The following is a 17,119-nucleotide window of genomic DNA, read 5'->3' as shown; positions in this document are numbered from 1 at the left end:
AGTTAGAAAATTGGATTCCAGCTTGTTTGGAGAATTAAAAGGCAAAATTATCTGGTAAGCTATCACAAAGGGAAGAATGCCCAGAAAAATTGCTCAAGTTCTAGAGAAAACTTACTGAGCGCTCAGAAACAGTGTTCTGAAAAAAAATCAACCCATTGTGCAGGAAAGCTGGTAAATTTGGTGGAACATCATATAGCCTTCTTAATAATACTGAAACCAAAATTGTTCATGATGTGCAAATTAACCAAGTCTACAAATGAGCAGTCATAAAACTCAGACACTTAAAATCAGGAAAGCAAAAGCCCAGCAGGATCTCAAACTTGAAGTGAATACAAAGGATATCAGGAAGGGATTGTAGCAACTCCCATTCAAGGAAAACATCAGTCCATTTCCGGAGGAAGGCAAGCTAGTGACAGAAAATGTGAAGGAGGCTGAAGTGCTTGCTGCATTTCTCTTTGAATATCTTTACGGTCCTGGTTTCGGTTAGGAGAGAGTTAATTTTCTTCCTAGTAGCTGGTAGAGAAGAGTGCTGATAACATGCTGATGTTTTAATTGTTTCAGAGCAGTGCTTCCACCAAGCCAAGGATGTTTCAGCTTCTCACTCTGTCCTGCCAATGGGCAGGCTGGGGGTGCAGCAAGAGCTGGGAGGGGACAGACCCAGGACAGGTGACCCAAACTAGCCAAAGGGGTATTCCATACCATATGGGGTCATGCTAAACAATATATAGGGGTGGCTAGCTGGGGGAAGGGGGCCAGACTGCTCGGGGTTAGGCTGGGCATCGGTCAGCGGGTGGTGAGCAATTGCATTGTGCATCACTTGTTTTGTACACATTATTAGTAGTAGTACTATTATCATCATTATTGTTATTGTTATTATTGTTTTACTGTCTTAATAAACTGTCTTTATCTCAACTCACAGGCCTCACTTTCCCATTTTTCTCCCCCGTCCCAGAGAGGGAGGGTGTGTGGTGTTTAGCTGCCAGCTGGGTTAAACCACAACACTTTACTTATTATCAAAATCAAGTACAAGTGAAAGAAGAGATCTAAAAATTAACTGATATGAAAATATTTTTACTGGCAATAAATGAAAGTATCAGTAACCATTTGCCTGACCTATAAAAATCTGTTTTCATATCTTACGGGCCTGTTAAACTATGTAACTTAGAATTATGAAACGTGTAATATGACCATTCTCATTAGTATGCTTTTCTAGGTTTAGAAAAGTTGGTGCAAGAATTCTTTGTACTGGCTGGAGTGAAAATACTCTTCTTCTAAAGGCAAGACTACAGGAAGTACCTTGGCTGTTGATCTTGCTGACATTAAACAGGGGGGGAAAAAAAAAAAAGGAGAAAACAAACAAACAAACAAAAAACACTCGGTACTGTGGAAGAAAAAAAATGTAGAAGTAAAGGAAGGATTATCATTTACTTTCTGGTCTGCTGAACTTGCCATAAAGAGCAATTAGAAGTGTAGAGCTAAAAATTCTTCATACTTATTTTTTTAACTTTTTAGAAGAGACCTTGCCTTAGCATATGGCAAAAATTTTTGGAAAAAGTATATGGATAGCATCTGAGGTAGCCTAGATTAGACTTGCTGTAATGAAATTTTTGTCTTTGAGTAAATCTGTGTCACTAATCTATCTGTAAAATCACCAGGACCAAATTCAGGCACTTACACATTTTTGGTAGGAAAGTCTACAAAAGGAATACATTTTCCTCCTCCCCTCCCCTCCTCCCCCCTCCACTCCCTTCCCCTGAATTTTCTGAACAGAGTTAAAGACAAGAAGTCTCAGAAACTTAAGAAAACTTTAATTTAGTGGTGTTTTAAATAAATGTCATAAACATTTCTAAGAGACATTTCAGATCATAGATGAAACTGGTATGCAACGGATGACAGAGCATTGAATTAAGGCTCAGAAACCTTGAATTCCCATTCTAGCTTTTTCCACTATGGAGTTATGATGTCAGGCAAGTCAATTCTCTGTGCTTTGAATGTATATCCCTTAAGCAGAGGTGTGTGTGTCTCTTTTGTCCGATCTCTCATGATGTGCTATGATGACAATGCTATGATGAGTGTTTGAATTGGCAATCTACAGGACAAAACCAAGTCAGAAATAAAAGATGACTTAAGAATTGTAATTCTCCTTAAGAAGCATTACCAGTTTAAAGTATAACACATTTCAGGTGGGCTACACTGTTCTCCTCCCATACACCCCCAACCTGGCAAGTCACGTTCTAAGCCATTTGTGTGGGAGTAATAGGAGTTTCTTACTGTACAGAAGATTAGGAGAGTTTCTATGAGAGTCATCTCTTTAAAGATGATGTATTAAATGTTTGATAGTGAAAGCACATGAATCTCTTAAAAGAGGCACAAATCCAAGGTGATTTTTTTCACTGTCACTATTTGCAGTGACAAAGTTCCATGACAAAGAGGCTTTAGCAGGTACTGAACCAAATTCTTCCCATTGATTGCAGAGAGATTATACGACTTGAACAGACAGCAGAATTTGCCTTGTGTTACTCTGGCCTCATTCCAAATTGGGTGATTGCATTCTGCATAACTGTATTTCTCCTCTAGTTTCAATTCAGCTCAATATTCATTATTCCCAACTTTTCTATGCAGCCTTTTTATTTTAGAAGCCTGTAATTCTGTTGTATAAATGGCATGTGTGGATAATATTTTTCTTTAATTAAAACAGTATTTTTATTTGTAGCAATGCAGCATACACATATTCATATTTTGCTAAGAATCTGTCTATACACAACAAAGCAAGGCAGGTCTTGAGAATCTTAAAGTCTAATTAATTTGTTACACTTCTCTTTTATTAATATCTGTTTGGAACCTCTGTTTATGTAACGTCAAATGCATGATCACTGTAATAACCACTTAGTTTTAAATAAAATTCAGCAACAGTAAGATTTCTGTATTTTTATGTGTTTCCATGAACGTACAAGATCTCCGATTTTTTTTTTTTATCTGAAGGCTTACAGTTCCAGTTATTATTCCAAGTGATTTATAATTTAACACACTAGTTTACTTACCGTTTTTTTTCAGTTTCTATTTATACTTTTAAAATTATTCTTACCCTCTTAACATCATCCTTTATCATAAATCATACAGTATGCACCCACCAAAAGACCCAAAACTTAACTTTTATATTTATTGATGTAATCAATATAAATCTGTGTATACATATGGCAATATTGAGGGAGACTAAATTCCTTTCCTTGCAGCTGAAGAGTAGAAAGGAATTGAGTTATATGCAGCATGCACATTGAACCCATTTATCTGAAAATGCTCAGAAATTCACAACATAACTTTAGGGATTTCAGAGGTCATGATTAGGAAAGATACATATCTTAATTACTTCACAATTTAAGAGCTTTATTCTCTTGACTCCTTTACTGTGACTAAACCATCTGGCTGGGACATGTTTAATAATTTCTTAGGGACTATGCTAAAGTGGCTCACTTTTGTGGCTTTTGCTCAAAAATAAATTTTTTGTAATGTTAGTTAGATCCTCACAGATAAGATGATGACATTATTCCAGTATGAATACTTTCAGGAAATGATGGAGGCATGCTTTGGATAAAACACCTTGGATAAAACATGCTTTGGATAAAACAAGTACTTGGTGTACTTTGCATACAGTGACACTCCCTATGTGCATTATGTGTAGGATGGACTCTTTGCACACTAAAAACTCATAAAGAGAAGGGAACGATCAACTTCTGTCTCCATCAGCATGCTACCCGCTGACACCAGTGCCACTAATATTGTTAGTAGCATTTATGCAGACTTGTTGAGGCAAATGAATCATCCTGCTAATGCTTTGGAAGTAATTTCAGAAATTAAGACAAGTTCATATGACTTTTTAAAATGAAGACTTGTCCATTACATCTAGACATGAACTGGGAGGGCTTCAAGGTGATTACACTCAGTTGGTTTTGCATGTCTTCAGTCTGAGTCTTAAAAATTCCATACCATGTTGATATCCTAACCATTATTGTGATTGGTTCTTACAAATAAACACTTTTCTTTGTTTTAAAGTCCAGGTAGCCCATATTTATGGTATTTGTGTGTTTTTTTTTTCTTTTAAAACAATTATTTTCACTTTTTTGAGTGCAAAGTACAAAATAGTGCAAAATAGTTCCTTTTCTCTCTTCTGTTCAAAAGCCTCCAGTTCATTGATTTTGATTCTTGTAAACAAGTATTACTTTCTCTTTGGTATTATCACTGAACATCATCTATTTTTGTCAGTCTTTTGTAGAAAATTGTTCTCTCCATAGTGTTACTAGAATACCTATCACTCTTATTTCTATCAAGCACTGATGATGAACCTTATTATCAAGATTTAGTTCCCACATGAAAACAATGAGCTATAGATTAGTTCTACACAAATGACATGAAAAGTGAAAGTTAATAATACTTGTTTACAGAAATGAATGCATACTGAACTTCTTACACATGCAGAGACACACACACACGATTTCTAGGGACCTATTCAGATTTGGTCAAAATGTAAAAATGAGACTACTCTTTACTTGCAAATGAAGCCAGATAAAACAATAAATTCTGTATGCCTTCTAGGCAGAGTAATTTAAAAGGTCAACAACATGGTGTTTGCTCTGTGTTCCAGATTGACCCAAAAGAGAGTATTCCTTAAATTGAAATACTTATATTAAGTATATATAACTATATATAAATTTAATAATGTAATATAATAATATATTATATATTAATATATATAGAGAGAGATAATATATAATAATATAATATAATACTTAAATGAAGCAGAACAGCCAGCCTCATTTCCCATCAATTTTTAAGTGATTTGTTAAATTTAGTTCTGGTATATTTACATCTCACGTCTTTGTAATTGAGTGCAACTTCAAAAACAACATCAATAGCATTCCCTAGGACTCCACTAGACAGTGTCATTCCCTTTTTCACAAATTGTGGACAAAAAGCCTGTTTTATCTCATTCTGATGGTATGAATACAGTGGGTTTATGTGGCGAGGTTTTGGTAGCAGGGGTCTGCAGGAGTGGCCTCTGTGAGAAGAATCTGGCAGCTGCCCCATGTTAGAAAAGGGACAGTTTCAGTCAGCTCCAAAGGGACCTGCTGCAGGCCAGAGATGAGCCTGTGAGTGATACTGGTTGGGCAAATTTAACAAAGGGGAAAAAAACTGCTGGGCAGCAGTTGCTGGGAGAGCAAGGAGTCTGCAGAAGGAAGGCAGGAGGTGCTCCAGGCATGCAGCAGCAGTTCCTCTGCAGCCTGTGCAGAAACCCCTGGTGGAGCAGGCAGTCCCCCTGGCTCCTATGTGGAGCAGATCTCCACGCTTCAGCCCATGGAGAAGCCCCTGGTGGAGCAGGTGGATGTGGCCTGGAGGAGAGAGACTGCAGCTCGTGGAGAGGAGCCCATGCAGGAACAGGGGACCTGGGGGGAGCTGCAGCCCATGGGGGACCCATGCTGGAGCAGTTTGCTTCTGACAGCTGGACCCCATGGTAAGGAGCCATGTGGGAGCAGTTCTTGAAGAGCTGCTACCTGTGGGAAGTCCATGCAGGATCAGTTTGGGAAGGATAGCATCCCGTGGGAGGGACCCCATGTGGAGCAGGGGCAGAGAGTGACCGGGAAGGAAGAAATCTTGTCCACTGTGCCAATGGCATTGACCTGAAAACTAATGGTATAATATTTTATTCTTTTTCTCAAAGGTACTCAAATAACAAGATCTGTAGAACAGAAGTTTCTACCACGACTGATAAAATTCAGAAATACAGTACTGAAACTGAATTCAGTTACTGAACAGTAACTGAAAAAGTGTGCTATTTTTCTATGGTTTTCTAAGAATACAAGATCTGGAAGTCCTGGAAACCAGATAATTTATTTTTTTAATTATTATTATTTTTTAAAGTTCTTCCTTTTAAACTTTTTTTTTTTTTTTTTGGTCTAAAAATTATTTGTCTTTGGAAAATATTGTAATGAAAGCTAAAAGAAAAAAAAAGTTTTATTTCCAGTTAAAACTATTCCATGTCACTTTTCCAATATGTGACACAGTTCATGGCAGTGTAATATTTCCTTTGATACAAATTTTTCTCATGTAATGCTGAGTAACACATATACTCTGCTTAATGAGACCTATAATTGAGTATCATTCCAGAAAATAAGTATTTTAAACCAATTTGTTATACATATATATATTTGCTATATTCTTCATGTCAGCTTAACAAACTAAAACAAAATATTTGTATGCATGCCAAGCATTTTTGTTTCCATTCTCAGTTTGACAAGTTTTCAAAACTTGCAATTTATAACTATTTTATTTTGACATTTCATCTAACTAACTAATGAAATATCAAGATGTTATTTTAGAACTGTTTGTGACATGTTAGGCACATAGCAAAGTCACAGAAAAAAAAAAAGAAAAAAAAAGAAAAAAAAAAAGCTATTTTCTAAATACATGTATATTGTTCAACCAATAATGTTAGTTATGACTCACTTCACATACAAACGTGCCTAATGTCTGCCACTGAAGTGTCTTTCATCGTATTCAAGTATCCTACTTGTCACTATTAAGTGTCATGTTGACAAATGCATCTGGTTGTTTTAAAGACTCGTGTTAGTTAATTCTAACTAATCATATTTCCATATGATATATTTTCATATATCATGAAATCTTAAAACAACTAAATTTAACCAAACTGGATTTAACTTCCATTTCAGACTAAGAGTAAGCATGTCCTTACTCATGTGCTACTCAGAGGGTTACCCAAAGTATGAAAGATCATACTGGAAGGACTGAATTATATCTACCCTGAGTATAGCATTACTTATTTTATATATAAAACCACTTGATTGCTCCTTGAGTTAATTCAGGTTTTCAATAGCTTTACACTCTGTTACAAAAATATGGGAAAAAAAATCACTGCACATTAATAAAAATGTTTACTTACTGAAATGTAAATTAATGATAGAAATAACATTTCACCTGTAACATATGAGATGTTATACAGTGCCTGTCAGTTACTTGGTTACACTTTTGAAACAGAAGAAACTCTGTATAATAGGATAAGGCTGTGATGTGTTAGCTTTTAACAATTACTTCAAAATTAAGTACAATGGTTCAAAAACATCATTTATAAAAGAAAAAAAAACAAACTTCTAATTTAGACTTGTTCATAAATTATCGGCAATTTAGTGTTTTGTGTTTCAAGGAAGTAAGACTAATCCATTAAGAATCAGATGCAACCTTTTTAAGTAACACTTAATAGCAATAACTATAGCACAATAAATAGAAAAAACATTTCTAGATGGTGGGAAAAAAAAAAGTCTCATATACAATTAATGCCTGCTTGTTATGTTTCCCTTGAAATATTCTGACATTTTAGCCAATGATAATTCAAAGTCGTTGGCTTATCTGAGCTCTGAGAATCAGGAAGGTTAAGGCACGTTTCTTCAAATTGCTCATGAGAAAAGAAAATGCACAGATTACCCCAGCTCAGTTGAGAGTCTCAGACTGTTAAAGTCATTGAAGTTAAATCTTCAGGAGAAAGCCACTTTTGATTTCCTTTCTCTTAATTTTATAATAATACAAGATTTATGTTCCATTAACTGCAGATTTAAGTGATCTCTTTGAATCTCTTTATCTGCATGCAACTGCATTAGCATGAACAGAATCACTGTTTGTGCAATAGAATATATAGCCATAAACATTTACTAGCATTTTCTTCTTAAATTGACTAGTGGCAGTATGAGTATATATTCATAGAATCATAGAATCATAGAATATCCCAAGTTGGAAGGAACCCATACGGATCATCAAGTCCAACTCCTGGCTCCACACAGGTCTACCCAAAAATTCAGACCATGTGACTAAGTGCACAGTCCAAATGCTTCTTAAACTCCAACAGGCTTAGTGCAGTGACTACTTCCCTGGGGAGCCTGTTCCAGTGCACAACAGCCCTCTCAGTGAAGAACCTCTTCCTGATGTCTAGCCTCAACCTCCCCTGTTGCAGCTTAACATTCCCTCAGGTCCTATCACTGGTCACTAAAGATAATAGATCAGCACCTGCCCCTCCATTCCCCCTTGTGAGGAGTCTGTAGGCCATGATAAGGTCTCCCCTTTTCCAAGGCCTTGGAGCCTACTCTTTTACAAGCTGAACAGGCCAATTGACCTCAGCTACTCATTATACATCTTCCCCTTTAGGCCCTTCACCATCTTTGTAGCCCTTCTCCAGACATTTTGCAACAATTTCACTTCCTTTTTGTACTGTGGTGCCCAGAACTGCACACAATATTCAAGGTGAGGCCACACCAGCACAGACTGGGGCAATCCCTTGCCTCAACCGACTAGCAAGGCCGTCCGTGCTTGATGCTCCCCAGGGTACAGTTGGCCCTCCTGGCTGCCAGGGCATGGTGCTCACTCATATTCAGCTTAATATATTCTTGATATTCTTAGTATTCTTAATATTCTTAAAGTACTTAAGTAGAACAATCCTAGAAAGGTAGTTTAACACATTTATATTTAGTTGAACAGGAGTTTTTGCCACCATTTTGGTCTCCGGAATAAGGATTCTTGGGAATTTCTGTTGCCAGTTTTGTATTTCTTAGAGATGTGAAAATAGGAAATACTAAAAGAAAAGAATCTATGGTATTAACGGCAAGTGACAACAATTAATATGAGTTAAATAGATATAGGGAAGTTTTTGTGATATTTCATTAATTTTTAGCTTAAAATTCATATGAAGCTAATTGAAACTAATATGAGTATGCAGAAGACTTTGCTCAATTCTCTTGAGGCTGGTCAGCCTTGAGTTCAAGGTGCTTTTTCACTTTGCACAATAAACACAACTGTCTATCTGCTTGTCTGTATGTTCACCCAAGGGTTTGTTTTTACTGTGGGGATAAAGGCAGTATTATTTTGGAGCACATTGGTTTGGTTTGTTTGGAGCTCATGATTTTGATCAAGTTAAAAAGAAGGCAAGGTTTATGAAAGGGGAGCATAGATTATCTTCTAGCAAGTGATAATTTGATGTAAGGGCTTCACAGGGAAAAAAATGGCTTGATTTCAGTTCCATTTTAGAGTTTTACAGTTAAATGGGTGATATTTATCAGTTTCTAACACCATATAAAACCAGATGACTTAAAACAACCTATGTGATGACATTTGCTGCTTGTTCTCAGGCAATCAAGCATTAAATATTCCTAAGCAAAAGAAAGAAGACAATGAGTGAATTTAGAAACTGGAACTAAGACCAAGACTGAATCCAGACATGGATAATCTACTTGTACTTTCTGAGAAGTACAGATTAATGGCTGTGGTGGTTTTACTCAGGTGGGCAGCCGAGCTCCACCACAACCGCTCTCTCACTCCTCCTCTCCTCAAAGAGGAAGGGGGAGAAAATACAACACAGAGGACTTGAGGTTTGAGATGAGAAAGGGGATATTAAAGGGAAAGGGAATGGGGAGAAAAAGAAACAAAAGAAACAATTAAGTCCGCACGGAAGCACAGAGACGGAGAAAAAATTATTCTCTGCTTCCCATCAACGAGCGATGTTTGGCCACATCCTCAAAATGCATAATGGTTGTTCAGGAGGAACAGCCCCCTCCCCCACGAGAGCCCCCCTTTTTATTGCTGAGTGTGACATCAGGTGTTATGGAATATCCCTTTGGTTGGTTTAGGTCAGCTGCCCTGGCAATGTCCCCTTCCCATCACTTGCCCACCCCCAGCCTGCTGGCTCTTGGGGGCTTGGAAGGAGTCCTAATGCTGTGCCAGCACCATGCAACAATAGACACAACACTGGAGTGATATCAGTGCTGTTCCAGCTACAAGTGCAGAGCACAGCACTGTGTGGGCTGCTGCAGGGAAAAGGTGACTCCAGCTCAGACAGACCCAATACAATGGCAAAAAGATGTTATCCCACTATAACTTGAAGATACATTAGATCCTATTTTTGATACAACTCTTCATACTGAAAATTAAATTTTAAAATGGAACCTGGAGAAATAAACAATGTGTAAGCAAATCAGTGTTGAGATTTGAGATGAGGTATTACAGAAAATGGACATGTCATACTGGTTGTAATGATATCCCTTGGAAATGCTTTTAAATTATCTTGAACATATTGTTAACCAATATGAAATAATGCAGGATGCCAATCATTGTATACTTTTACTACATTTATTTGGAAAATAATGTTTTACAGGTAGCTTGATCCTGATTGCAAAGACGCTCCTGAGTCAGATCTGTTTCCGAGCCATAACAGTTTCATTAGCTTTTCTACTAAGCTTATCAAATCTTACCATTATGGGCATGAATATACAGGAAAATGCTCACAATTATTTTGGGAAATATAAATGCAAGCTTTTGACTCTTCATCACCGCACCCCTTTCCCCCAGTCTATGGCTTTTAGAAACTTAATTGCCAAGTTACATTCACTTTTCCATTTGAGACTGGCTTGTTTTCTTGAGAGTAAGAGTACATGCCTCCATCCATCAACTTTCTTTTCTACAAGTACACAAAGACATAGGGCACTTCAATAAGCTCAGACAGAAAATTTTTGAGAATACCTTTACAAAAAATGCTGGTCATGCATCAGTTTATCAAAAACAGGAAAAAAATCATCTACTAATCTATTATCAGTTTTCATAACAGTTATAACAGTTTTTTTTGTTTGTTTGTTTGCTTGTTTTTTAAGTTTCATAGGGTTCAAATCACAGTTTTGGAATGAAAGTTATATGCAGCCTGTTTTTAAACCATCCCTGCATTATATTGCTTTTCCAGTCTTGTGACATGTATTTTATTGGCAGTGGCACACAAACTGGAGAAACATATTAAGATAAAGTAATGTCCTTGTCTGTGATTAGAAGGAAAGTTGTATGTAATGTCCTGTTGTCAATAAATTGTCACATAACATTTTAATGGAAGAATTTCAAGGTAGCTAAGAAAATGGGGCTTCTGTGTATAGCCTATAATACAGAGTACAACAAATACAATGCAATAATATCTGACAACTTTAGTTTAAGACATGCAAAGCAGAATGCTATTATTTGAAGTTCATCTTTTTAAAAAGTGAAACACATGTATGTGCATAAAGAACAGATTCAAATATTACTAGTTTACTTTGAATTTATTGCATTATAACTAACATTAATGTAGAAATGTTCTTGGATTATTTGAAAATCAGTCAATTTGCTTTCAGCTTGACGGTTTGCTGCATTAGATTCAAAAATTACAGCAGTACCTGGATAAGCAGACAGAAGCAAAACAAAATCTAATCCAATTTAAAACGTGTATAAATTACACTAACAGCTGGGTTTATGTAGATTAAGTGAAGATTCACTATGCATTGATTAACTTTATAATAATACTTAGAATTAATTATTATTATTATCATTATTACTTTTATTTTGCTATTTTTCACACGTTTCTAATCTTAAATACTGTTTTTACGGTTAGATGTGGCAATTTTAAGACAAAGTACAGACAAACATGGTGTCACTGAAAGGAAAAAAAAAAGCTCACGGAGCAGGAATTTCATGAGAGACAAGTAATTGAGCTGTGCATATGCATGTTGTGCATGTAGATGCTGTGCCTGATTGTTCTTGGTGAAAATAAAAGATATTTGACACAGATGATACATAACTGGCATAAAAAATAAAGCTTATGACAATAAAAAGACTGCCCAAAAGGAAGTTGACATGGAAAATAATAGCAGAAAAGTCTGATCTTTGAAAACATATCCTGTTGTGATAACCCAGTTAATAATGTGTTTGCTGTTCAATTCCAGAGTACAACCTCAAAGTCTTAGGCTGAATGAGGAGTGATGATTCTTACAGAGCTCAATAAAATAAAATAAAATAAAGAAATAAATTGAAATGAATTTGAAATTTAAATAAATTGAAATAAATAGTAAAACTATTACTGTATGTAATACAGTATGTATTACTGTATGTAATTACTGTATGTACTGTGTAAGAGCATATCTGATTTTCTGAGAAGTTAATTGGAATGAAAATATTCTGGAATAATATTCTGATGAAGGAATATAATAGACTAAAAAAAATAAATACTTCAGGAAACTTAGTTTAGCTTCATGCAAGAATAAGCATTGGTCTATATAAACCTATTTCTCCTACAGGTTATAGCTAACCATAGGATTGAGTTGGCTCTCCTTCTTTGCCACAGAAGCACACCTAGTCACTCTATTGAATTTATACTCCAGCATACTTTCATTTTATAAATATGGTTTGGCTACATCTAATAACATTATATAAACATTTCAAATTACTCCCAAATTTGTTGTTGTTTGTGTTATTGCACTCTGAATCAATTTAATTATGTTGGATACAATGTGATGGTCAGCTGCCTTGTTCTTAAGACAATTAGTAATGTTTTAAATCAAAAAAAGGACTTAATTTATAAATATCATTTCAGTTTTTTGTCCCTAGTTTACCAAACAGAGGGGCAGCTAGCTATGTGAGGCTTTTTGATATCGATTTTGCCAGCCATGCAGTGGAAACACAAGTAAGCCTGAAATGCAGTATTCTTGTTGCTTTTGTTGTGTAATGTTTTTGGAATGGTTGAATGATTATGGATTTAATAAACCTATCAAGTGTTAATTCATATACTAAAATAGGTAGATGTCTTTGTGGGATCTGGGTGTACATCTGCCAGAATCTGCAATATCAGAAAAGCTCCAAAACACACAGGAGACCTCTATACCCATGTCAACAGATGGGATTGTGTTTGAGAATGAGGGGTTGCAATAAAAATTTGGGCTGCTGCTGAAGTGGTTTGGTTCCATGAGCTTTTAATGACCAGCTGTTTTCCGTATCCATGGTTACCCTGACTGTAAAAACATGCTTTTCCAAACATTTTATTTATATATTACTGTATATTATTTCACAGTGCAGTGTGTAACTATGGAAAAATATTAAACAAAAGTGTACAATAGTTCAAATATAGTAAAAAATTATTATTGTAACCAAAGCAAATACACATATTTGAAATACCCTAGGTACATATACATGAAAAACATTACTTTTTATGGTTCTTTTCTTCAACTGATTAATAAGTATAAAGAAATCTGTTATTGTATAATGTAATGGTTGTATATAAAACAGTGTGATCTCAGAATACAAATTCACTCAATATAATATTATTTCTGTTTCTCATGTATAATTATATATCTCTACTGGATAAGATGTATTCATTATTGAAAGCACCATTTTAAAGACCACTATTACCTTAGAAGATATGAATACTACTGCTCCACATTACCATTCTGCTGATTAGATTAGTATTTGGGAATTTCTGTTCTCTGCTATTGCCTCACAGTAGATCTTGGATCAAGCAGATCATCTTTGGACCTATTCTCTCTCCCCCTGCCCCCACCCCTTTCTCTTTTCGTCTTTATTTTAGTTTCTAGTCTTTTTATACTATTAAATACTCCTCATTATACACTCAGTAAGATCTAGAACAGCTGGTGTTTGAATTCAGCTCTAATTCCCATCATGAAAAATAAACATTTGATTCTGTTCAAGGTGTATATAAAAGTATTTCATATGTATGGGAGAGATCTCATGCCATTGTTGTATGTGAGCAATTTGGAGGTAACAGGCAAAAAAGAGGAAAACCTTTAACAAAATTATAAAATATTTTGATGTTTGTCTTTCTTTTTGATTTGTATACCTGAGTAACAAACAGTGTAAGTATCTAACCAGCTTCTATATGTTATTATAACTATATATTAGGTACTGAATATCATGAATTCATAATTCATTATATCCAATTCATTATTGGATATAATGAATTAGGTATTTATGTTATATTTAGGCATTATTATATTTAGGTATTATATTATATTGGATTTAATGAATTAGGTATTTATGTTTGCATCCCATCTAACTTATCATTAGACAGAAGAGAGAGTGACATTCTCTTCTACTTTCTTAGGGGCTATCAACCATCATTCTCTGTCCTCAGTAACTACCCTTAGTCTTTACAGTTGGGCTCAATTAGCATTAGCTGTGTAAGATAAACTTTGGTTAGCTAGGTAAACCCAAAGGTTTATACAGAGTACATCTGTATATATTCCTTTGATACTTGCCAAAGAAGGAGGAAAAAAAAGGTGATAGTGAAAATCAGTAGATGACTGAAAAAAAAAAAAAAAAAGTAGATTTTTCATTGCCCGATATTTTATTTATTTTATTTTATTTTATTTTATTTTATTTTATTTTATTTTATTTTATTTTATTTTATTTTATTTTATTTTATTTTATTTTAATCTGAAGTTTTTGTTTTCTGAACATTCAGGAAATAAAAAAAGCATTTTATTTTTCTGTGTGTGCATCTTTCATAAATTAGTGTAATTATTATACTATACTATATTATTATACTATATCATCATAGAGTCATAGAATCATAGAATATCCCGAGTTGGAAGGAACCCATAAGGATTATCAAGTTCAACTCCTGGCACTGCACAGGTCTGCCCAAAAATTTAGACCATGTGACTAAGTGCATAGTCCAATCACTTCTTAAATTCAGACAGGCTTGGTGCAGTGACTACTTCACTGGGGAGCCTGTTCCAGTGTGCAACCACCCTCTCGGTGAAGAACCTCTTCCTGATGTTCAGCCTAAACTTCTCCTGCCTTAGTTTACCACCATTCCCACGGGTCCTTTCTTCTCCTTCTCACAGACATGGAACTTGATAAAAGCATGAATTAGTTTGTTTCAGTGGAATTATGTTATACAAATGGTGAATTTGTTCACTGTTCGAATAATTTCCAACAAAACAAATGAAAATGCACTATGTTGATAGTCTAGCTCCCTCCTATTCCTTCCTGCTTATTGCAGCAGTGTTGTTTTGTTGATAACCAAACATCCCGATATCTCTTGAGAGGTCAAATATAAAATAAATTACATGTTTGCAATAGTTTCACCACAATTATATAGTGATAGCAGTTATAACAGACTCTTCAGAAAGTAACGTCTCAATGCTAAAACAGTAGTTGTTATTTTTAATATAATTTTCTGTTTTAAATTTATATAGCAATTTACTAAGCTAGTACTGGAGTTATTGAAGAGTTAAATAGTTCTGTAAGAATGTTAGGAATAATTTGGATAAAAGAAATGTATTCTCTGGAATTTGCTGGACATATTTTTTTACTTCTTCTTCAGAACTATAATGTAAGTATTAAAAACATTGAAAAAACATCATGAAAATGTATTGTATTGGAGAAATCTTCCTGTCTAACAAAGGACAATGAAACTATACACAGCTTTCCAGTATTAATGCAGGCAGAGGCTCAACAGATATAACAGATGCATAACAAAATACTTTATTAATTTACCCAATTAGGAGTTGAACAGATTTTATCACTTCAGGGTAGAAATATTTCTGAAAGACTTAAAAATCACTGAGGTTGTTATAATTGCTGTTACATGAAGCATTTAAATACATTTCCTGAGTCAATGCTGAAAAAATATAGCCTGATAAGTTCTCAGATATTTAGCATAAATTTTCTCTCAGGACATTCTTACATGTTATTGTTGGTAGCTGTTCTAAATCTTCATTTCTTTTTGATACCTTGGGGATGAAAAGAGATTCTGAAAGGATTTTCTGCAAATCTTGCTATATTTCTAATCCTTGATGGTCATATTATTACAATGTAATAATTAGAAACTTATATATACAGTTTTCTGGGAAATCAGAGATGCTACTTTTAGCAATAATCTTATGCTTATTTTATGTTAATATTTTAGTTTTAACATCTTGATATTTGATATCATATAACTGCATTTGGAACAAAAAGTAAAATATTTTTGTTGACTTACTTCAGTTTGAGTTGTCAGCGTTTCTAGTCATAATTTAGCTGTAACTAAGAACTTCACACTTGCACCAAAATGTAAATTGAAATAGATAAATTAGTAATACACTTGCAAAACAACATTCAAGAATATTCCTATATTCTGCTACCAAATTTTCCATACATCTAGGGAGAAGAGATGAACTAAACAATATCAGAGAATTACACAGGGGTTCAGTTTCTCTGAATAGGGGTTCAGTTTCTATGAATAAATCTTCTATGTTTTTCCATTGTTATAACTCTGCTTACGTGATTAAAATAAGGAAAGTAACCTGAAGGTTTATACATAAGGTATATGGCTAATATATGTAATAGTAATGAAGCTATGGATTACATGTATCAATAATTTACAATGCCTTATGGTTTTGCTAACTTTCCTAAGTACTTTTATTCACAGGAAAGGACAATAACACTAGGTAATCTTTTTTTATTATTTATTTATTTTTTTTTATTTTCCTATTAAATAAAGCCAAGTAAATCATAAACATGTTATTTGTATCCTTCAAGAATCTGCTTTGTGGTCCTGTTGTTCATATGACACATCTCAGCAAGGTCAAGGAGTAGGCTGTATATCCCTCCAGGCATTTTATCTCATTTTAGAAAGGATGCTGATTATAAATCATCCAGAAACACTTTTATTCCCATTTTCTCATTAGGGCACTGTTCTGCCAAGCCCATTTTTAATAGCCAGCCATTTATATATGTTTTTAAGTGTGTTCTAAAATGTTTTTCTTCCTTGAGCTCAGGGTCAGAGACCATGAAATGCACCTGTGATCAGTGCTGCTTCATCTGGGAGATAACTCTGAACTTCAGGGTAATTTACTGTTAGCCTTTGGTATACTCTTAATCTTTCAGTAGATTGCTGCTTCTGTATCTTTACATATTTTATTTTAGGCTTTTGAAATCCTTGGTTTCAAATTGATGATACACAAGGAGACAGTATTTTGCAAATCCTATGGGCAGGATTGTAAATTGCAGGAAACACGTATTTCCTGGATGTATTTATTTTTTGGAGGATAGCAGAGCTGAATCTAGCTGCTATAATTTTTTGTTTTGTTTTGTTTTGTTTTGTCCCACTTTTTTTTTTTTTTGGGGGGGGGGGGGGGAGTGGGGGAAGGGATGGGGAGGGAGGGTGGATATTGGTTTGATTTTGTTTCATTTGCTTTGTTCTTTTCTGGTGTGAAGAGTCCTCTCTCATGCTACTGAGCATGTCAATCTGGATATGACCTGCCTCAAACTTCAAGGA

At 34.8% G+C, this 17,119-nt stretch overlaps 1 protein-coding gene across 3 annotated transcripts in view; it reads left to right on the top strand.

Annotated features, from left to right (window-relative positions):
* Positions 1-17,119, top strand: part of CCDC102B (coiled-coil domain containing 102B) — a 161,309-nt gene that overhangs the window by 99,918 nt on the left and 44,272 nt on the right. The gene's annotated exons all lie outside the window — the stretch shown is intronic.

This window comes from Anas acuta, chromosome 2 (assembly GCF_963932015.1).
Source record: "Anas acuta chromosome 2, bAnaAcu1.1, whole genome shotgun sequence".
Taxonomy (NCBI): Eukaryota; Metazoa; Chordata; class Aves; order Anseriformes; family Anatidae; genus Anas; species Anas acuta.
This window is presented reverse-complemented; position numbering and strand designations above follow the sequence as displayed.